General features: G+C 38.8%; 1 pseudogene; it reads left to right on the forward strand.

Moving 5' to 3' along the window:
- The first annotated feature begins 325 nt into the window (after positions 1–325).
- On the forward strand, positions 326–24,075 carry LOC121145791 (annotated as a pseudogene).
- The last annotated feature ends 102 nt before the right edge of the window (positions 24,076–24,177 follow it).

Genomic DNA, 24,177 nt, shown 5'->3' on the forward strand with positions numbered 1-24,177 from the left:
ACTTCAAGACCTCAGGTAAAATTTAACAGAACTGAGATTTTATGCCCTATCCAGTGGGACTCTGAAATTTTGTGTCCTATTTTGTATCCTACCCAGTGGGCTCTAAGATTTTTGTGCCCTATCAAGTGTGCTCTTGAGATTGTGTGCCCTAACCAGTGGGTTCTGACATTTTTCCATCCTGATTTGTGGATTTAGATTTTGCCTAGTGGTGGACACCCCCAGTTTGTACTCTGAGACATTCACCCTTTGATTTAGTTTCTGTGTTAGATGATATTTTCCTTTTTGTGGAACTCCTATCTTGGGTATTATTTGCTGGTATGTGGCCATGGAGTATATGAATTCCAGAGTCTTTGAATCAGAAGTGCAGAGTCAAGCTGCACAGTTTGAATTTGAATGGAAAGAAGGTGAGATTACACCCATTGGAACCTTGGCTAAATGCTTCCCTTTGGTGTCAATTCTAGGTATGTTGATTTTGTTAGCCTGGCGTTCTATTGCCAACAGCTGGCTACTTTTGATCCATCCAGACCTCAATTACCTGATCCCAAATTTTCTGTTGCCTGGCCACCCATTTTTTAAATATCTTTATAAAGTGATAGAAAAACAAAAAGTCAAGAAAAAAAAAGAACTAATCCACAAAACTTGTCCTCTGGACTTGCAAATTCTACCTTGAAGATCTTTTATTGTAATGAATGTTTTGCAAACTGACTTCATCTGCATATCCATGGCAACTTTGGGAAACTTAGAATTCAAAAAAGACATTAGTCTCTCTTAACTCTTAAGCTTTCATTTGTGACATTTTAAACAATGTGAAATTATAGTGAACAATTTGTTATAAAACTGAACTCTAATGCACTATTAAATTATTTCAAGGTATAAGTAAAATTGATGTGGTATTTATCATATTCAACTAACTCTGTGGGAAACAGGTGATTTATAAGTGACTAACCTTAACTGCTATGGACATTAAAAAAAAAAAAAAAAAAGCTCCAGAAGCTTATAATGGGACATTTGAGACTCCGTATTACCTCTTTTTTTAAATATTTATTTATTTATTTATTTTACGTGATACAGTTTTATAGGCACTGGGGATTCCCCCCACCCCTCTTTTATTACCTCTTAAAGGTGATTACACTATCTCTACAGACCAGAAAGAGATCCTTTAGCAGAAAAGGAGGACAAGAGAAGGTTTGTAATCCCAGTCCCAGTGAGACATTCTGAGGTCCCCCAAGAGCTTTTGCTGTAAAAGCAGCAGACTTTTTCACAAAGGCTGTCAAGAGGGACTCCCAGGACCGTGTCCCAACTGCAAAGAGATCACTGTGAGGAGAAATTTGAAGGTCATCATGGATACAGATATATGCCTGGCACTATTCCTTCTTTCACACAGCTCACAAAATTCACACCGGTATAGCCATCCACCAGTCAGCTGTAACTCGGCATTTCACCTGAGAATCCCGTCCAGAACTCCCAACCCCACCCACTCATCAAACATCCCTAGGCACTCATCTGCAGATACCAATCCCCTAGGGACTGCTCTTAATCCCTCCCAATTTGCCCCACCACACCTTGCAGGCCTACCAGAACATAAGGGGACCAAGGTGCCTCCATCTTCCCTTTTCCTACTGATCTCCACCACCTCCACCCTGCTCCTGCCCTGCTGGAATAAGCCTAAGATACCTCATTGCATCTGGTGTTTTTGGCTTAGAGTAAAGAACCAGGTTGTGGGAATTAGCTGTGTGTAATATAATAATAGGCTATGATCTAGAACTTTGACTGTTTTAAATAACTATCAATCACTGTAGATTTAACTGTCCCTGCAGGCTGATAATTTGGGGCTAACCACATCCCCTTGAGTCTTCCACTCGGACTGAAGCAGCCCAGAATACACAGACTCCGGTGCAGCACTAGATCAGAATCTACCAGGCCTAGATGGTTCTCATGGTAAATGAAAACAAAGTTTTCCCACTCTACATGGAAGAGCATCTTACTCTTTCCTTATCTCTAGCTTTGGTATCCTTTCCTTTTAGAGTGACGAAAAAGATCTCTCAGGAACCGAAGCTAATTGACACAAAGACCATTGTTCCCATTCAGAATGGAGATAGAAGCTAACATAGAAGATTTAAACATCCAGGAACATTGATTTGCTGGCCTATTACTCTCAGCCTGTTCCATTGGCCAGGCCCCTACTGGGCTATTTCCCAGCCTTCCATCAAGATTTTTGCTAGAACCATGGAGGTGTAGAACACCTTTCCTGCTCTGATGCAGAGTCCATGTCGCCCTCACCTCTTAACTTAGTGAGGATTTCTGTTTGTCTACCTAAGACTCTTTTGTTCCCTAATTGTCAATGTATGACTTTTTCTCTTAGAAACAGTTAGTTGCTTGTCTCTGCCATCAGTATGTAAAATTCTGCAAAGTCCTACTATAGAAGATGACTAAAACCTGCTAGATCATTGTGTAGATCTGTTGCCAGCTACTATATGATTCATATAAGTCTTTACAGCAAGTGCTGTGTTATTGTGGTACGTTCTAGGATGGTATAATTGCTTTAGAGCATCAAATATTGCCTGTTTCCTGCCTAGATGCAAAATGGCCTTAGCACTTTAATGCTCAAGATTCAACAGGAGAAGCTTCCAAACTTCACTCAATGCTTCAGAAACTCGATGACTTCTACCTTCTATCAGGGACCTCTAGAACTGAAATCCCTGGAGAGTTCCCTGCTGATGCCCTTGGCCTTTCAATGCCCCTTTTCAGCATGAAGCAGCCAATGATTGTTGCCCTGTGTTGCTGAGAGCAGCCAGTAACCATTTTCCCGGAGGGATATGCCAAGCCAGATGGTAATAGGCAGTTAGGGTCTCTCATCCCTGGTGAAGTTACCTTTTCATTTCCACAGTGTATTGGACTTAGTATCAAGGATAGGCATTCTGCATGTAAGGTGATGCTATAGCTTATGAAGTTCTTAGGTTAAAATTGGTCCTCAGATCTCTGTACCAAATCCTAGAATCACAGGATTTATAACTGCCCCTTTGGTAGAAGTGTTTGTGGAAGAATTTGTTCCAAAAGCAGAGGGGGAAGATGTGGGTGATCTCCCAGGCCCCTGCCCTGCCCTGCTGCCTGCAGAGTGTTGCCTAAGCCTTACCTTCCCCATGGACTGAGGCACAGCTTTCAGGCCTACATATAGAATGTGACCTTCAACATGACCTCCAAGTCTAGGGGACTGCACGTGATACATGACCTCTGATATGACTGGGTGATCGAGGGAAATAGATGTCTCATACAGCCAATTACAACATTTTTGGTGGACGTGGATTCTGCTGGAAGGCTCCCTCCTGCTCTCCCCTTCCTTACCCTTTAAAATCTGAAATCTGTGCATAATAAAGCAGACATTCCTCACCAGCTTGTCCCAGCTGTTCCTTTGGAACAAAGAGCACTGTTGCCTCATCCTCAGTGGCCCAAGGCACCTGCTTGCAGGCCTAGACACAAGCATTTTTCAGGATAGCTTTGGCTATCCATGGACTCTTGTGTTTCCAGGTGAACTTTTACTTTCTCATTTCTATGTTTGAGAAGAATGATATTGTGGTTTTCATTGGGATCATATTGAATTTGCATGTTACCTTTGGAAACATGGACATTTTGATGCTGTTGGTCCTGCCGATCCAAGAACATGGTACATTTCTCCACCTTTTAATGTCTTTTATTGACTTCTGCTAATGCTTTTCAATTTTCATCATAGAGATCTTTCACATTTTTCACATCTTTGCTTAGGTTTATTGAAAAGCATTTCAGATTCCTCCCTGTTAGTTAAAAGTCGATATATTTGCAAGTGTTTCTCAGCCATGAAACTTTTTGTATGTACTATGTATGTCTATAAATGGTTATTAATTTTGAAGTGTGCTACGCAGGCAACTGTCTTATAAGTTCAAATAGTCTCTTGATTGAGACTTTGGTTCTACAATATATACCATAAATAATGTCTTATATAACCCTTTGTTCATTTAACATAATATTGTTTAGTCTTTTTAAAACTTCCTCTATTGTATTAATTACATTGCATTATGTGACACAGTGATATAGGCACTGGGATTCTTCCCACCCTTCCTAAACCCTCCGCCCATGGTGAAATCCTCCACCTTGTTGCATTACCACAGTTCAAATTCAGTTGAGATCTTTGAAAGTATTTACCAAGCATAAAGTCCAGCATCTTTTTGTCCTAGTAAGTTCAACGGTTTCTTGGAAAAACCATCTCTGGTCTGAAGGTAGAGCCAGCAGAGTATCATCCCAATTAATTAAAAGCCCCAACATAACATCAACAACAATTTACAATGTAATGGTATAATTGACATGGTATTAACCAGTGTGTTAAAAGGAAAATGCAGGTTCTTAACCACAACCTGTGACTTCTTCATAGACATTTCAATTTTGGTTTATATACAACCGGGTTCTATACACTTTAAAATGGCTATAGATTACTATTCAGCTGTGTTGTGTCTATTCTCATTTTAGTGTTTAGCTGTTTATAGTGTTGCAGCATGATTTTGCTGAACCTGGTTGTTTTTCAGGTGGTCTGAACTAGTTTATAACTCGAACAAGACATGTGTCAACAGTTGAAGTGCAGAACATTTTTAGGAGGAGTGTGCAGATAAATCCTCAATACCCCAGTGAGGCATAACTAATCTTTGTGTCCCACATAGTGAGGTATTTGTGAATCCACGCTGACCATTTCCTGTTTGATTCTAAGCTTTCATTGTCATTGTCTATCTATTCTAGGGTTTTTGTTTGTTTGTATCTTTGTTTTTTTTTTTTTCTGAGGGGTTTCTGGAGCAATCTGATGGTCATTGTCAGAGAGGATGGGGACCCAGAACCAGAACCAGGCAAAGACCAGAAAAATTCTCTTCCCTAGTCCTGAAGGAAGTTTATTATTCTTCTGTTTCTGCAGACCACTCAGGGCTCCTGGTTGTCATTCCGATGATGCTGGTTCCTGTATGGCAGAGTTTGGACTTCTTCCACCTGCTGTGGAGGATCCAGATGGGGGTGGGTGACCTCAGAGTTCTCGGCCTCTGAAGGCACTCCTATTCCCTGTGATATCCTTTGCAGTTGGGATGTAGTCCCTGGTGCTCATATTGATAATCTATGGTGAAGATCTGGGAGTCTTCAGGGTTGGGATACGAGCCTCCTCCTGTCCACCTGCTCCACTCTCAGGTTCCCCCCTCCCCCTTGCTCCACGTGCATAACCTCCTGTTAAGAGGCTGTCAGGATTGCTCCCGATTCCCCCCCTTATTCCTGTGTAGCTTTACGATTTTCTAATTTTCTAGTGCCAACTGGAGTCTGTTGTCTATGAGTTACCAGATATGATCCTGATAGGTTATATTTCACATCTTCCTCACACTTTTTAGGGAAATGGAAGATTTCTCTGCACTCTCTCCCCATTATGGAATAAAATAGGGTATAAGAGTGTTTTAGATTTTACAGTTCTTTGATGTAGATCATAAGCAGTCTGACTCACATTAATTGTTGATTTATAGATTACATTGCATTATCTTCTTGCATTAGAAACAGGCTGTTTGAGCTTGTAATAATATTGCAACCTACAGGTACTATTTTCCAGATTGACATCATTTCATCTCAAATTAAGGCAAACATGTGGTATTTAACCTTTTTCGGATTGTTCCTTTCTCTTAGCATAATGGTTTCCAGTTGGGCCCATTTGGCCACAAAAAACTGCATTTCGTTCTTTTTTTTTTTTTTTTTTGATAGCTGAGTAGTATTCCATGCAGTAGATGAACCATAGCTTTCTTATCCAATCTTCTGTTGATGGGCATTTCGGTTGCTTCCATGTTTTTGCAATTACCGATTATGCTGCTATTTACATAGGGGTGCATGCTGGTTTCTCGTGTAGCAGGTCTTTGGATATATTCCTAAGAGTGCTGTCGCTGGATCATATGGTATGCAGATTTTGAGCTGTTTGAGTGTTCTCCATACTGATTTACATAGAGGCTGTACAAGTCTGCAGTCCCACCAGCAGTGGAGTAGGATTCCCTTTTCCCCACATCCTCTCCAGCAAGTGTTGTTGGTGGTTTTTTTGTATGTGTGTTATCCTTGCTGTCATTAGGTGGTACCTCATTGTCTTAATTTGGATTTCCCTTACTGCCAAGGAACTTGAGCATTTTTTCATATGTTTGTTTGCCATTTGGGTTTGTTCCTTTGTGAAATGTCTGCCCATTTCCCGTGCCCATTTCTTGAGTAGTTTGTTTGTTTTAGTGTTTTGGTTGTTCTGGAGATCTTTGTATATTCTGGAGATTTGCCCTATATCACCTATGTAATGTGCAAAGATCTTCTCCCATTCTGTGGGTTAATTTTTTTACTTTGTTGATTGTTTCCCTTGCTGTACAGAAGCTTCTTAGTTTGATGAAGTCCCATTTGTTAATTTTGGTCTTGATTTTAGTGCTTTTGGTCTCCTTTTTTAGGAAGTCAGGGCCTACACCTAAAATCTTCAGGGTATTTCCTACATTTTCTTCCAAAAGTTTGAAGATTTCTGGGTGTAGGTTTAAGTCTTTTATCCATTTAGATTTGATCTTAGTGTATGGTGAGAGATATGGGTCTATCTTCTTGTTTCTGCGGGCTATCATCCAGTTATCCCCACACCCTTTATTAAAGAGACATTCCCATTTCCTTGGGCTGTCATTTTTCTCAAAGATTAATTGGCTGTATCTATGTGGGTTTCCTTCTGTTGTTTCTATTCTGTTCCATTGATCCTCCTCTCTATCTTTGTATCAATACCAGGCTGTTTTGATAATCACTGCCCTATTGTATGTCCAGAGGTCCTGGACAACGATTCCCCCCTGTTAAATTCATATTCTTCAGAATGGGTCTAGCTACTCCTGGTTTTTTGTGTTTCCAGATGAACCTTTGTATCGTTTTTCTCAGTTCTATGAAGAATGTTTTGGGTAATTTGATTGGGATTGCATTGAATGTATATATTGCTTTTGATAGTATGGACATTTTAATGATATTGATTTTGCCTATCAAGGAGCATGGGATATTACTTCATGTTTTGAAGTCTTGTTCAATTTGTTTTTAAAGTGTTTTGTAATTTTCTTCAAAAAGGTCTCCTACATTTTTGATTAAATTTATTCCTAGATACTTCATACATTTCTCTGTTATTTTAAATGGTAACTTGCTTGTTAGATCTTCTTCCATCTTGGGGCTGTTTGTATACACTATGGCTTTTCATTTTTATTAATGAATTTTGTACCCTGCCATTCTACCAAACTCTATTATAAGTTCTAGGAGTCTCTGTATTGAGTCTGTTGGTTCTTCTATGTATAGGACCATATCATCTGTGAATAGTAATAGCTTGACCTCTTCGTTTCCCATTTGAATTCCTTTGATTTTTTTTTCTTGTCTTATAGCCTCTGTGAGTACCTCTAGTATTATGTTGAATAGCAATGGTGATAGTGGACATCCTTGTCTTGTTCCAGATCTCAGTGGGAAGGGTTCCAGTTTTTCTCCATTCAGTTTGATGCTGGCATTGGGTTATTCATATACTGCTTTGATTATGTTGTGGATTGTTCCTTCTATGACTACCCTGGTTAGTGGTTTTAGCATAAAGTGATGTTGGATTTTGTCGAAGGCTTTTTCTGCATCTATTGAGATTATTATATGATTTTTGTTCTTCAGTTTTGGATGTGGTGTATTACATTTATGGATTTATGAATATTGAACCATTCCTGAATTGCAGGGATGAATCCTACTTGATCTTGATGAATGATCTCTCTGATGTTTTTTGCATTCTATTGCTAGGATTTTATTGAGTATCTTAGCGTCAATGTTCATCAGGGAGATCGATCTGTAGTTTTCCTTCTCTTTTAATTCTCTATCTGGTTTTGAGATTAAAGTGATGTTGGCTTCATAGAATAAGTTTGGAAGTGTTGCTTCTTTTCCTATTGTTTTGAAGAGCTTGTAGAGGATTGGGGTTAGCTCTGTTTGGAATGTTTTGTAGAATTCTACAATAAAGTTATCTGGGCCTGTGCTTTTCTTTGTTGGGAGATCTTTGATCGCTGACTCTATCTCTGATTCAGTTATGGGTCTGTTCAGGTCTTCTGTTGCTTCTGAGGTTGGTTTTTGGTAGGTGGTGGGAGTCTAGGAAACTTTCCATTTCCAAGTGGTTTTCTGATTTGTTGGAATATAGTTCTTTGTAATAATTTCTAATTATTTTCTTAATGGTTGCAGTGTCTGTTGTTATGCTGCCTTTTTATCTTTGATGCTATTAATTCTCACTTTCTCTTGCTTTTTCTTTGTGAATCGGGCCACTGGGGTGTCTATTTCATTCATCTTCTCAAGAAACCAGCTTTTTGATTCATTAATTTTGTGTATAGTTTTTTTCATTTCTATTTGATAATTTCCTCCCTTGTTTTAATAATTTCTTATTTTTTATAGTTTGTGGGGTCATTCTGCTACTGTTTTTCCAATTCCTGGAGGTGTGTGCTTAATTCCTGTATTTGATGTCTTTCTTGGGCCTTGACGTGAGCACTAATTGCAATAATCTTACCACTTAACACCTCTTTGGAGGTGTCCCACAAGTTTTGAACTGTTGTATCTGAGTTTTCATTGGTTTCCATAAATATTTTGATCTTGTCTTTAATTTCTTCTCTAACCCATTGTTTGTTTAATAGCATATTGTTCAACCTCCAAGACTTTACGCATTTCCTCGGGCATTTTGTGTTGCTGATTTCCAGTTTCATTCCGTGATGGTCTGAGAAGGTACATGGTATGATTCTGATTGTTTTGTAGTTAGTTAAACTTGCTTTGTGTCCTATCCTGTGGTCTATCCTGGAGGCGGTGCCATGCACTGCTGAAAAAAAAATGTATAATCTGCGGCCTTTGGATGAAATATTCTATAGATGTCTACCAAGTCCAGTTGTTCTATTGTTTGTGTGAGCTCTGTAGCTTCTCTGTTGAGCTTTTGTCTCATTGATCTATCTATTGGTGTTAATGGGGTGTTCAGATCCCCCAGGATTATCTTGTGTCTATCTATATCTCCCTTTAAATCTATAAGTAATTGCTTCACATAGCTGGGTGCATCTGGACTTGGAGCATAAATGTTAATAATGGTAATTACTTCCTGATGGATCTTTCCTTTCAACAATATATTCCCTGTTCTTTTTGATGTTTATCATGTTGAAATTAGGACCACTACACCAGCCTTTTTTTCTCATCCATTGGTGTGAAATATCTTTTTCCATCCCTTAACTTTCAGTTTCTTAGTGTCTCTTTTGGTTAGATGCATCTCTTATAGGCAGCAGATAGTTGAGTCCTATTTGTTAATCCAGTCTGTTAATCTATGTCCTTTGACTGATGAATTTAGGCCATTTGTGTTCAGGGTTAATATTGAGAGATTGCGATTTTGTCCTGCCATGTATGTGTGTTTTTGAGGTTGTTGGTATCTAATTGTCTTTCCTTGCGTGTACTTCAGTGGGGAGGTCTTCCCATTTGCCATCCTTTCTTATGGTTTGCTTCCTTTTCCTCTGGGAGTAGTGCATATTCTTCTAATTTCTCCTTGCTATGGAAGTATCTAATTTTATTCTTAAATACAAATGAAATCTTTGCTGCATACATTATTCTTGGTTGGCAATTGTTCTGTTTCAGCATTTGAAAGATTTATTCCATTCTCTTCTTGCCTGGAGCATCTGTTCTGAGAAGTCAGCAGTGATCCTGGTGGACCTGCCTCTAAATGTAAGCTTGTCTTTGCTTCATGCTAGCCTCAGGATTCTTTCTTTGCATTTGTTGGAGGGAAGCATGATTACCACGTGTCTTGGAGAAGATCTTTTTTGGGTCAAACCTGTGGGGCATTCTCTTGCCTTCCTGGATTTGGACTGGACTTATGTTCCAAGCATTTTGGAAGTTCTCCTGTATAATTTCATTGAGCACCCATTGTATGCCTGTCTCTTTTTCTATACCTTCTGGGAGGCCTATGATCCTAATATTTGACTTCTTGATATTGTCATTCATCTCCTCGATTGCCTTCCTAGCATTGCTCAGTTGTATCTCCAGTTGGTTAATAATCTGCCTGCTTTCATTCTGGGAATCTTCCAATTCGGATATCTTGTCTTCTGCTGCAATAATTATTTTGGTTAAGCTCTCAACTCTGTGCTTGAGGTCAAGGATCTCCTTTTTGACTAATTTTGTTTCTGTGATTACGTGGTTTTTTAATTCCTTAAGTTCCTCCCATCGTTTTTCATTGTCTCTGAAGAGTTCCATAATTATTTTTCTGACCTCCTTATCTGATAGGTCTTCAATTTCTTCATCTGTAATCTCTGCGATTGACCAGGCCTTTTGGTGACTTTTTGGGGTGGCACTGGTTCCTTCCTGTGACTCATTTATCTTCCTGTGACTTAGCCCCATGTCTATATGATATAAGGTATTGCTGGCCTCACACCCTTGATGTCTGCTGCCACCTGGTGGCTGACCTGAAGTCTTGATGACCTAGTTTTTTTTTTTTTTTTTTTTTTTTTTTTTTCCTTTCTTTGTGTCCTGCCCTCTGCTCAGATCCAAGCCTGTTTAAATCTGACTGAGCCAACAGTTTAGGCACCTTTCAAGGGTTTTGTCCCAAGTTCCTCCTGCTAAGAGCGGGCACTTCCCTGTGCTAGCGACTCACCAAGGTTCATGCCCTGAATTTTGCTAGCCCAATTTCACTAGCCCAATTTTCCTCCTGCTAAGGGCGGGCTCTCCCCTTTGTTAGCAACTCAGTGAGGTTCACTCCCCACTTGTCCGATTTTGCTTCCTGCTAAGGGTGGGTTATCCCCTGTGTTAGCGACTCACCAAGGTTCGCTCCCCAAATTTCACTGGAGTCTCTGCAATCCAGGGCTCCCTTTTTGTCCTTCTCAGGTTGCTGGTCCCAGTATTTCATGATTGCTTTATTGCCATATGCCATTTTTCTCAGTCCTGGCAGGACTGGGGAATTTCCCACAATGTTTTCCGCGGTTCTTTTCTTCTCGGGCTCTCTTCAAACTGCTGCTGCCCTAACTTTTAGGACCCTCGGTTACATCACTCTAACTCCGTTGGCCATCTTTACGCCCATAATATTCTTTAGTCTTCATGTGTGTGCATATCTTCTTGGGTATTTTGACCTGCTAATCTTCAGAGTTACTTCATGTTGATCTGAGAAGAAGCATGCATGATTTTGATTTTTAAATTGCCAACTCTGGCCTAGTTTTCTGGCCTGTAATACGATCAATGCTGGAGAAGGTTCCATGTACTGAATAATATATATATATTTCATATATTGTTTTTTTCTATATGTTGGAAGGTTCTGAAGGCATCTATTAAGTCCATTTGTTCTATTATCAGGATGCTCTGGTGTTGCTTTTGTTAAGTTTTCAGCTCATAGATCTCTGGAATGAAGCTAGTGGGGCATTACCATATCTCACTATTATCATATTAAAGTCAATGTCTCATTTGGAATCCATTCAAATTTAATTCATATAACTAGAGGTTTTGGCATTTGGCACATAAACATTTATTAAAGCAATTTCTTCTTTCTGAATAGATTATTTGACCATGATGTGGTGTCCTTCATCTGCTTTAGTGCTTTTCATGTCAAAGTCTATGTTATCTGAAGTAAGAATGGCTACATTATCTCTTTTTCCCTTTCCATTAGCCTGGAATATTCTTTTCCATCATTTCACTGTCAGTTTACACAAATCATTGTTGCAGAGAACTGTCTCCTGTGGGAAACGGATGGGTGCCATTTGCTTTTTGATCCAATCCCCTGATCTATGACATTTAGATGATGAGTTTAATCCATTTACATCCACAGTTTGCTATTAATAGGTAGCGATTTGGTACTGTCATTTAAGCAGTGTGTTGTTCATTTTTGATTTAGTCTTCTCTTACTGGGCCATTGCTCACATTTTCCATTGAACTTGGGAGGTACCATTTCTTTTCTTCATCAGGAGGACTACTTTAAGAAGCATTTGTAGAACAGCCTCTACATACAAGACAGTGGAGGTGCATGCTTTGAGAATTTGTTTGATGTGGATGAATTTCCCTTCATTTTTTCAAAGTCAAAGGAAAGATTAGCTTGATAATTTATTTTGGGCTGACAACAGTTTCCTATTAGACTCAAGGTCACTCAAGGTCAGCTGTGAGTCTGATTGGTCTCCCCTTATAAATGATCTGATTTTTTACATGCATATTTAAGAATATTAACTTTTTTTTCCTACTAATTCGTCAACTCTCCTAGACAAACTTTCTACAAAAGTGTCTGGTCAAGTGTACACTCTAAGGTGAACTATGTCAGCCAACAGACCTTGGACGGCTTTTTCAATTTTGGAACAATGAAATCAACACTTTAGAAGTATGAAAACAACTTCAGCAATACCCTTGGAAAACGCTCCATGTCAAGAATCCCGGAATGACACTGAGTGGCTGTTTCCTATTCCCAGGTGCTGATCCATCTTTGCATTTGGGAGTGGTCCTTTCCTCTTCTCTCTCCCCTTTTCCCAGATACAGAAGGGAAAAAAAAATGGAAGCAATTTTCTAATCCACTTTTTCCCATTTCTTGACTCTTCCCACCCTAGCCAGTGGTCCAGATGGGCATATGTCCTTTACTATGTAAACATCATGAAAAAATAAAACAAATGTATAATAACAAATGTGATACCACCACTTCGATGTGAAACATTTATCTTGGATCCCCATTCCATTTAGTTTAACATTTTCGGTAGCTGGTGCAATAAAGTTTTGTGTTATTTATCTATAAATATATTCTTAAAATTGGAACAATTTGTTTCACATCTCTAAAGCTGAATGAGGCTCGCTCACATAGTTTGTTTCACAACTCAGTGCCTACTGTGTCCCTTGCTAGGATAAGCTTTTTTTATTTAGACAGAATTCTTCCAACCATTTAAAACCTGCCATGTGTTGTATCAATGTCATTTCCTTACAAAAATTACCACTTCTATATGACTTAAATAAGTAATTAGATGTAGATGTCAAAATTAATATCTGAAAATTTAAGCTTGAGTAGTTTTAAAATAAAATATTTTAACAAGAAGGTAAAGTTAATGTTATTGTGAAAATAACATGATATAATAGGACATATTGCAATCAGCTTAACTTACCCATTACACATTTTGTACACATTTCCGTGCATCACCCTTAATGAAAAATTATATCCAATTTTGCTCAATTGAGACACACAATGTCAAATATCAGAAAGTATTATATACACTGAAAATATAGCTAAGTAGAAAGAATACATAACAACAAGTTAAAGAAACATGTGCACTGTATTCAACTTGGATTAATCAGAACCTTGGTCAGAGAATATTGCTATGGTTATTGGAACCCAGTTCTCTGAAAAAAGACAGCAATCTGTAACACATATGCTCTTTAGCAGAGCTTCAAATTACATAACATAAAATTTCCATAATTTAAAGTATATATATATATGTATATATATATGGCAATCAGCATCAATAAATAGCACACTATTAATACTAAGCTGATGAGAAGGAGCATTGAACAATACACAGTCATACGGAGATGCTGTTTGTATTGAATAATAAAAATTAATACATCAGATCACTCCAAAGAGCATAGAGGTAAAAGATTAAGTAAACCTTGGGCTTTTTGCCTCCCAGGTCTCCTGTACTTGTACTTTCTCAAACTGCCTAAAAAGTATTCAGGCCATTTTGACCTGCTCATCACTTAGGCAAATTAAAGAAGACTTTGGGCATATGCAATTGACAAATCTTCAACATTCAAGCACCGAAATCCCATGAGGGGGCTGGATTATCCACCAGTTAATCCATTTCCATCCAAGTCAGTGCTTGTGGCCTAGGAAAGCAGCAGAGGATGACCCAAAACCTTGGGACCCTGCATTCACATGGTGAGCCTGGCTCCATGCCTTGGACTGACACAGCTGTGGTTGTTGTGGCCACTTAGGGAGTGAACCAACAGATGGAAGATCTTTGTGCCTCTCCTCTCAGTAAATCTGCCTTTCCAATAAAAAGAAATGAATCATTAGAAAAAAGGGACTTTTAAGTAAAACATGCTCTGCACATAAAGGATGTATCAGTTCCACTAATGTTGAATGCTTACAAAGTTTCTAACTCCATGGTAGTCACAATGAAGGACTGTGAAGGAACCATAGCCCTACTCAGCTTGTGGTTGCTGGGTATGTGGCCACTTTTGGAGTGAATATTATTTCCAGAGTGCAGGAGGGTTGAGAGTTTTGTTTGAAAACCCTCAGGAAATAGAACTTGTACGGACTGATTCCTTTTCACTCCTAACCCAGACCCAGAATGAGAGAAGAGATGGCAAATTTGTTTGAGGACATGTTAAGAGAGATGGATAAGGATTAGTGGAGATGCAGAAAACACATGAGTACAGTGTTTGGAACAGACAAATTAGTGCCAGAGAGAATATACGGACATGGAGGTTAATAGAAATCCCACTAGCAATCAAAGCTCCACTGCAAACAGATGCAGTTGAATCAAGCCATAAAGCCACAGATCACACTGATTATTTCATACCAACATGAGCTGAAACAGAGCATCCAACCTCTTTTGCACAGGTACAGCAATGGGAGAGGTGTTTGTAACCCAGCTTGCCTCCACTCTCCACACCATTGCTATGAGTGGCATATTGAGTGCCATTTGGAGGACTGCAGCAAAGTGCCTGCAGAAAATGGCAAGGTGAGCATGGGCTAAGCTTCAGGAGAACAAACATACAGATCTGCATGGATTTTCCCTGCAATCTGATATCATCAATGTATTTTGTTGGTCCCACCAGGAAAATCATACTGATTTGGAATCTCATGATTACATCCAAAATCAGCTTTGAGCTGCCCCAATCTAGTTGCTAGCAGATTCTGGCAATAAGAGGAAAAACACCACATACTACACAGAGCAAGTCTAGAGCAGAACACATAAGGGAAGGAAGTACCATTGACAACACTGTGATTCAATTTAAAGACATAGATTTTTATCTTCCTAATACTGGGTGCTACTGGAACTATGAGCAAAATAAAGGCTGAACAGAGAATGGCAGGATTATGACATAGGATCTCAGGGTATAGTGGAGACCTGGGTGCTGCTGGCACCAGAGGCTGTGGCCAACGCTCAATAGGAAAGGTAGAGACTGAAACTCATTGAAGGGAGTGACGCCAGCGACAGAAACACAGAACCACACAACAAACTGGGCCAGTAGAGTCAATGCAGAGTCCTGAGTATGACACAGATTAAAGGGAAAAAATGGCCTGGAGGGAAGAATTAGCTAATATGACAAAAGAAGAGGGAAAGGAACCATGCTTTTACTTAAAATAATAAAAGACTACGTTAGCCTTATAATTAGCTGATGAAGACATTGGGAAACTGCCAGATAAAGAATTCATAAGAATTACTATAACGTTCTTTTAAAAGGCAAGATGAAGATACTGGTGTTAAGAGATTTAGGAATGTATTACACAGGTAATAGCAGTACTGAAACAAAATAGAATAGAAATGAAGAATTCAACAGAACAACTTAAAAATACAATGGGAATTCTCAATAACAGAGTGAGTGAAGTAGAAGAAACAATTTCAGAGCTAGAAAACACTACAGGTTAAAGTGCCAAAACATTCAGAAGCCTTAAAAAAAAAAAGGTACAACTGAGAAAGCCATGAAAGAGATTACCAATGCTTCCCCATCATGCATCACAAGGATATGTCAGTCTCAGAATCAGCTGATGAAGACAATGAAAGACTACCACATAACGATTTTTAAAAATCATTATAAAAGTGTCTTTAAAACTCCAAGAAGTAGGAGAGGGTAAAGCAGTTCTCCACCCAGGGCTATGGACAATCAAGCAAAATCTGGTGAGTGAAATTTGGTGAGTCACTAAACACACGGAAACACCCGGTCCTAGTAGGGAGAGAGGGGCAAGAGGACCCCAGGAACAAAACCCTGGTGAAGGGAGTTTGAAGTGAGGAATGTGTGGCAAACGTGGAGTGAACCAACCTGGCCAGAGGAGGGAATGCCTTTACACAGAAGGAAGCAAAGTGGCCTGGTGAACCTGGGAACTGGAATCCTCAGGCACTGGATTGTGGTGCTTTGTGGGCCACGAGAACTACATTAAAGGGAAACATAATATCTACTAATATTGCCTGGGACTGAGGTGTCCATGGGATTGCAGAGTTACAGGAGTGAGGAAGAGGGAAGTAGAGTTAGGTCTCCCAGCAGTTAGCATAGAAATTTAAAAAAAAAAAAATCAAGGAGAGCAATAACTCATGTCACCACAGGGGAGCAGCAGAGGTCAAGGGTTAGAAGTAAACTTCCAGGACATGGATCAACTTCAAGTACCCAAGAAAATATCCCAGCAACGCATCAGAGACCAAGACCACAAGAGAACAAGACAACACAAAGGCATGAGGTGAGGTTACAGGTGAAGAAATGAGTCAGATGAAGGAACCAGTGGCAACCGAAAAGTGACCAAAAGGCCTGGTCAATAGTAGAGATGACATATGAAGAAATTGACAAACATCAGTCACGGAACTCAGAAAAATAATCATAAAACTCTTCAGAGAAAATGAAAAACAATGGAAGGAGCCCAAGGAATTAAAAAACCATATCATGGAATAAAATATGTCCAAAATGAAATCCTTGGTTTGCAACACAAAGTTCAGAGCTTGACTAACAGAATGAATCTAGCAGTAGACATAATCTCAGAAATGAAAGACAACCAGAATGAAAACACGCAATTCGGCAAACAGCTGGGGAAAAAAAAATCCTGAACAAAGCCAGGAAGATCATACAGGAAATTAACAACAACCTCACAAAGTCAAGTAGCAGAATTATAGGCCTTCTGGTAGGAGTGGAAAGAGAGACATGTTTGTAACAGGTACTCAATGAAATTATACAAGAGAACTTCCAAAATTCTTGAATCATAAAGCCAGGTAAATCCTAGAAGGACAGAGAACCCACAACAGATTCGACATAAAGATGCCCTCACCCAGACATGTCATTCTCAAGCTCCCCTACAACAAATTCAAGGAACGAATGCTGAGACAAGCAAGGAGAAAAGACAAGATTACATTTAGAGGAAAGCCTATCAGAATCATTGTCGACTTCTCAGAAGAAACGCTCCAAGCAAGGAGAGAATGGAGTAAAATCTTTCAAACCCTGAAACATAACAATTGTCAACCAGGAATAATGTACCCAGCAACGATCACATTTGTATTTGAGTATTAAATTAAATACTTCCGTAGCACAGAGAAATTAGAAGAATAAACCAGCAAAAAACCATCTTTAGCAAATCTCCTTAGAAATGTGGTAAACCCAGAAAGAAAGGATGCAGATCAGGGCCTGGCATGGTGGCATAGTGGCTACAGTCCTCAGTTTGAACATGCCAGGGTCCCATCTGGGTGCTGGTTCTAATCCTGGCAGTGCTACTTCCCATCCAGCTCTCTACTTGTGGCCTGGGAAAGCAGTCAAGGACAGTCCAACTCCTTGGGACCCTGCACCCAAGTGAGAGACTCAGAAGAGTTCCTGGCTCCCGCCTTTGGATCAGCACAGTACCAGAAGTTGCAGTCACTTGGAGTGCATCATCAGACAGAAGATTTCCTCTCTGCCTCTCATTCTCTCTATATATGTGATTTTGCAATAAAAAATAAAGAAACATTAAAAAAATAAAAGAAAAGAAAGGATGCAAAAGATAATCAAAGATGGCAAATGGGAAGACTTGCTCACTTAAGTCCACACATGGAAAGAAAATTAAAGAGATAACAACACACACACACATACATACACACCTATGATAGGTCAAAATCTTATCTTCTTAATATTAGCTCTAAGCACAAATGGCCTAAATTCATCAATCATAAGACATAGATTAACAGAATGGATCAACAAACAGGACTCAGTTATTCACTGCCTACAGGAGACACATAAAAACAAAAAAAAGATGTTAAGAAGCTGAAAGTGAAGAAATGGAAAAAGATATTTCACACCAATGGACGAGAAAAAATAGGATGGCGCAGCTGCTGTAATTTCAGATAACATAGACTTCAATGTGACAAATATCAAAAGGGACAAAGATGGTCACATTAGAATGATAAAGCAAACCATCCACCGGGAAGTATTTACCATTATGAATGTCTACACACAAAGCACAAGTGCCCATAGCTATGTGAAACAATTACTTACTGATTGAAGGGGAGACAGATACACTTATAATCATCCTAGGAAACCTCAACACCCCATTAACACCAAAACACAGTTCAAGAAGACAGAAACTCAACACAAAAGCAATAGAACTTACACAGACAATAGAACAAATGGATTTTGTAGCCATTTACAGAACCGCCCATCCCACAGGCACAGAATATACATTTTTCTCAGCAGTGCATGGCCGATTCTCCAGGATTGACCACATGATAGGGCACAAAGTAGATCTCACTAACTTAAAAAAAATGGAACCATACCATGCACCTTTTCAGACCATCAAGTAATGAAACTGGAAATCAATAATTCAAAAATGCCCCCAGAAATATTGAAACTCTTGGATTTTGAAAAATATGCTGCTAATAACCAATGAGTCAGAGAAGAAATTAAGGATGAGATCAAAAATTTTATGGAACCCAAGAAAACTCAAATACATCACCCCACAACTTATGGGACACTGCCAAAGTAGTCCTAAGTAGTAAGTCCATTGGAATTCTTGCTTATGTCAAGGCCCAAGAAAGACACCAAGTAAAGGAATTAAGTGTAAGCCTCCAGAAATTGGAAAAGCAGCGACAAAATGACCCCCAGGCAATAGAAAATGAGATATCATCAAAAGGGGAAGAGATAAACCAAATAGAGATAAAATATATAAAATCACGAATCAAAAGTTTGTTTTTGAGAAAATAAACAAAATAGACACTCCACTGGCCCAACTGGCAAGGAAAAAACAAGAGAATATAAGGATTAATAATATTAAAGATGAAAAAAGCAACATAACAATAGGCACTGCAACCATTAGAAAATATTAGAGTACAAACAGCTGTACTCTAATAAATCAGAAAACCACTTGGAAATGGAAAGTTTCCTAGACTCCCACTACTTACCAAAACTTAGCCCAGAGGCAACAGAATACTTGAATAAAACTATAACTGAGGCAGAGACTGAATTAGTAATTTAAGATCTCCCAAGAGGAAACGCACAGGCCCAGATGTTTTTATGGTAGAATTCTACAAAACATTCCAAACAGAGCTAAGCCTAATCCTCTACAAGCTCTTCAAAATAATAGAAACCCATTCTATGAAGCCAACATCACTTTAATAACAAAACCGGATAGAGAATTAACAGAAAAGGAACTACAGACCGATCTCCCTGATGAACATTGACACTAAGATTCTCAATAAAATCCTAATCAATAGAATTCAAAAAACATTAGACAGAGCATTCATCTGGATCAAGTAGGATTCATCCCGGGCATGCAAGGATGGTTCAACATACGGAGGTCCATAAATGTAATACACCACATCCAAAACTGAAGAACAAAAATCATATAATAGTCACAATAGATGCAGAAAAAAACCTTCGACAAAATCCAACATCACTTTATGCTAAAACCACTAACCAGGGTAGTCACAGAAGGAACAATTCACAACATAATCAAAGCAGTGTATGAATGACCCAATGCCAGCATCAAACTGAATGGAGAAAAACTGGAACCCTTCCCACTGAGTTCTGGAACAAGACAAGGATGTCCACTATCACCACTGCTATTCAACATAATACTAGAGGTACTCACAGAGGCTATAAGACAAGAAAAAAAAATCAAAGGAACTCAAATGGGAAACGAAGAGGTCAAGCTATTACTATTCACAGATGATATGGTCCCATATATAGAAGAACCAATAGACTCAATACAGAGACTCCTAGAACTTATAAGAGAGTTTGGTAGAATGGCAGGGTACCAAATAAACTAATAAAAATGAAAAGCCGGGTCTGGCGCAATGGCGCAGTGGTTAAGGTCCTCGCCTTGCATGCCCGGGATCCCATATGGGTGCCAGTTCTAATCCTGGTGGCCCCGCTTCCCAACCAGCCCCCTGCCTGTGGCCCAGGAAAGCCGTCGAGGATGGGCCAAAGCCTTGGGACCCTGCACCCACGTGGGAGACCCAGAAGAAGTTCCTGGCTCCTGCCTTTGGATCGGCATAGCATCAGCCATTGCGTTCACTTGCGGAGTGAATCATCGGACAGAAGATCTTCCTCTCTGTCTCTCCTCTCTGTATATCCACCTTTCCAATAAAAATAAAATAAATCTTTAAAAAAAATGAACAGCCATAGTGTACGCAAACAGCCTTAAGATGAAAAAGATCTAACCAGCATAGTGACATTCAAAATAACAGAAAAGAAAACGAACTGTCTAGGAATACACCTAATGAAAAATGTAGAAGAACTCTTTGAAGACAACTACAAAAAACTTTAAAAAGAAATTGAAGAAGACTTCAAAAAATGGAGAAACATACCATGTTTCTAGATGAGTAAAATCAGTATCATTAAAATGTCCATACTATCAAAAGCAATATATACATTCAATGCAATCCCAATCAAATTACCCAAAACATTCTTCATAGAACTGGAAACAATGATACAAAGGTTCATCTGGAAACACAAAAAACCAGGAGTAGCTACACCCATTCTGAAGAATAGGAATCTAACAAGAGGGATCACATTCTAAATCTTTAGACATAGTATAGGGCGGTGGCTATTAACACAGCCTGCTATTGGCACAAATCGAGAGGAGGGTTAATGGAGTAGAATAGATGCATCAGAAGGGAACCCACACAGATTCAGCCAAATAATCTTTGACAAAAAAAAAATTACAAAAAAGACAACAGTCCAGGAAATTTTAAGATCTCTTCAATAAATGCTGTTGGGATAATTGTTTGATAGCCTGCAGATACAAGAAGTTGGACCCACATCTTTCACCATACACTAAGCTCAAACCTAAATGGATAAAAAACTTAAACCTACATCCAGCAACCTTCAAACTTTTGGAGGAAAAATGTTGGAAACACCCTGCAAGATTTAGGTGTAGGCCCTGGCTTCCTAAAAAAGAAACAAACAAACAAAACACACCAAAAGCAATAGCAATCAAGACCAAAATAAACAAATGGGACTACAACAAACTAAGAAATTTCTACATAGAGGATGAAATAATCAATAAATAATAATAAAAAAAAAGAAACCTACAGAATGGGAGATCTTTGCACATTACATAGGAGATAGAGGACAAATCTCCAGAATATACAAATATTTCCAAAACAACCAAAACTACACAAACAAACCACTCAAGAAATGGGCACATTAGATGGGCACATTTTACAAAGGAATAAATCCAAATTGCAAACAAACATGTTGGAAAAAAATCCTCAAGCTCCTGGCAATATGCATCTTTTTGTGGCAAAATGGGCCCAATTGGAAGTCATTATGCTAACGCAAATAAGCCAATCCCAAAAGGTTACCTACCACATGTTTACACTAATTAAAGATGAAACAATGTCAGTCCTAAAAATAGTACCTGTAAATTACATCCTCAAACAGCCTGTATCACATGCAATAAGATATTGTGATGTAACCAATAAACCAACAATCAATGAGAAACAGACTGCTTATGATCTATATCAAAGAACTGAAAAACCTGATATGCTTTTAATACCCTATGTTATTCCGCAACAGGTTGGGAGAGCAGAGAAATCTTCCACCTTCTTAGTGTGTGTGAGGAAGATGTTAAGTATAATCTATCAAGATTGTAACAGGTAACTTATAGATAACAGGCTCATATCTGCGTTAGACATTAACAAAACTATAAAGACACAGTGGGATCCAAGACAGCCTCTTAACATGAGGCCATATGCACAGAGCAGGACAGGATCTCAGAGTGGAACAAGAGGACAGGAGTAGGCTTTTGTCCTGACCCCAGAGACTCCCTGTACCTCATAAAGGACTGTCATTATGGGCACCAAGAACTATATCCCAACTGCCAAGATCACAGGGAATTCGACTGCGATCATAGGCTGAGAACTCTGAGGTCAACCATTACTTACCAGATCTCCAGCATGGGATGGAAGAAGCCCAGAATTCTCCTCACAGGGTCTAATATCATTGGAACAACAGCCAGGAGCCCTGAGCAGTCCTCAGAAATGGAAGAACAGTAAACTTCCTTTGGGACTTGGGAGAGGAAACTTCTCTGGTCCTTACTTAGCTACAACATTGCTTCTCTAACCTCTCTTGCAATGACCATCGGGGCTGCTCTGGAGTCCCCAAAATTAGATCAGATGGGCAGACAGAGAGCAATAAGGAAAGCTTAGAACAGACAGGAAAAAGTCAGCTTGGACTCCCATATACCTTACTACATAGGACACAAAGATCAGTTAGTCCTCACTAAGGTATTGAAGATTTCTCTGCACACCCCTCCTAACACTGTTCACTCATTAATAGCTAATACATGATTTGTTAGCATTGTATGCCTGTTTGTACTAGCCTAAAATTCACGAAGTTCAGTAAAAATCATGCATGAATACTATAAGCTGCTAAATATAAATATGACGATAAAAAAGACACATGATAGCTGAATAGTAGTACCCTATAACCATTTTAAGATTTATAGCAGCCAGTTATGTATAAACTAAAATTGAGATGTAAATTAAGTAGTTAAAGGATTTGATTAAGAACTTGCATTTTCTAACACATTGGTGGTTCAGTACCATGTCAATTAACTTCATAATGTTGTAAAATTCCATGTTTCTTCCTGTTGTTGAATTTGTGTTGTGGCTTTTCATTGGAGGGGATGATAATCTGTCAGCCTTACCTTAAGGTCAAAGATGGTCTTCCACTGAAACTGTTGAGTTTATCTAGACAATAAGATGCTGGACTCTCTGTACAATGAAGGAATTATAACTGGCTGTAAGCTGTACTACTGTAATGATATGGAAACTATCAATGTAGAAGGAGAGCTTGGGAGAATCCCAGAACCTATGGAACTGTCTTGTAAAATGAAATAATAATAATAATAATAAGCAGATCCTCAACAAGGAAGAATTACACCTTCATCTATTTCTCTTGATATTTTATTTTTGTGACAAATAATAAATAAATCTAAAAATCTCTTGTCACTGTAAGCAGCAGCAATAAAAACAACCACAGTTAAAAAAATACCCAGAAGTATATAAAAAGTTCCAGAAAATAACAGCAATGAAACAAAAATAAAACTGAAATATTAGAAATGGAGAGTAAAATAAAGCAAATCAGAAATTCAATGGAAATGATTAGAAATAGAATGATTGAGGCATACAGAACTAGAAGACTTTTTCTATAAAAACAATCAGACATATGGAAAAAAGAATTGAGTAAAATTAAGGAAAGAATCTAATAATCACTGAACTTCATGAATCAAAAGGCCAAGCAAATGAGTTATAGGAGTTCCTGAGCACAGAAGCATCAGTTGGATTGGAAGATAATTTGACAACATAAAACATTACAACTTCTACAACATGGAGAAAAAATGAGGAAACCACATATGGGAAGAATAGAAAACCCTGAATAGAGTCGACTAGAAGTGATCCTTGCCATTGTCACATTATAGACAGGATCTCTTCAGTTGAACATTAAAATGGTACGTAAATACACAAGTGAGAGGCGGTGTGGACTGGCCCGCTAGAGTCAGGGCAGATGAGGAGGAAGACCCCACCTTTGAGGAAGAAAATGAAGAAATTGGAGGAGGTGCAGAAGGTGGACAGGGTAAAAGAAAGAGACTTTTTTCCAAAGAATTGCAATGTATGATGTATGGTTTTGGGGATGATCAGAATCCTTATACTGAGTCCTTGGATATTCTTGAAGACTTTGTCATAGAGTTCATCACTGAAATGACTCACAAGGCAATGTTGATTGGAAGACAAGGTCAAGTCCAAGTTGAAGATATTGTCTTTTTGATTCCAAAGGACCCAAGGAAGTTTGCTCGGGTTAAGGACTTACTTACTATGAACGAAAAATTGAAATGAGTTAGAAAAGCATTTGATGAAGCAAACTATGGATCATGACACCTTTCGTGCTCTCTAATGTCATATCTTCTGGGGAAACATATGTAATAACAAATTTTCTACAGAAATGTCCTGCTATCTATGCATGAAGATGAAAGATAGAGAAATTAAGTTT

Source organism: Ochotona curzoniae, unplaced genomic scaffold, assembly GCF_017591425.1.
Source record: "Ochotona curzoniae isolate NIBS_2020 unplaced genomic scaffold, NIBS_Ocur_1.0 scaffold_3835, whole genome shotgun sequence".
NCBI lineage: Eukaryota > Metazoa > Chordata > Mammalia > Lagomorpha > Ochotonidae > Ochotona > Ochotona curzoniae.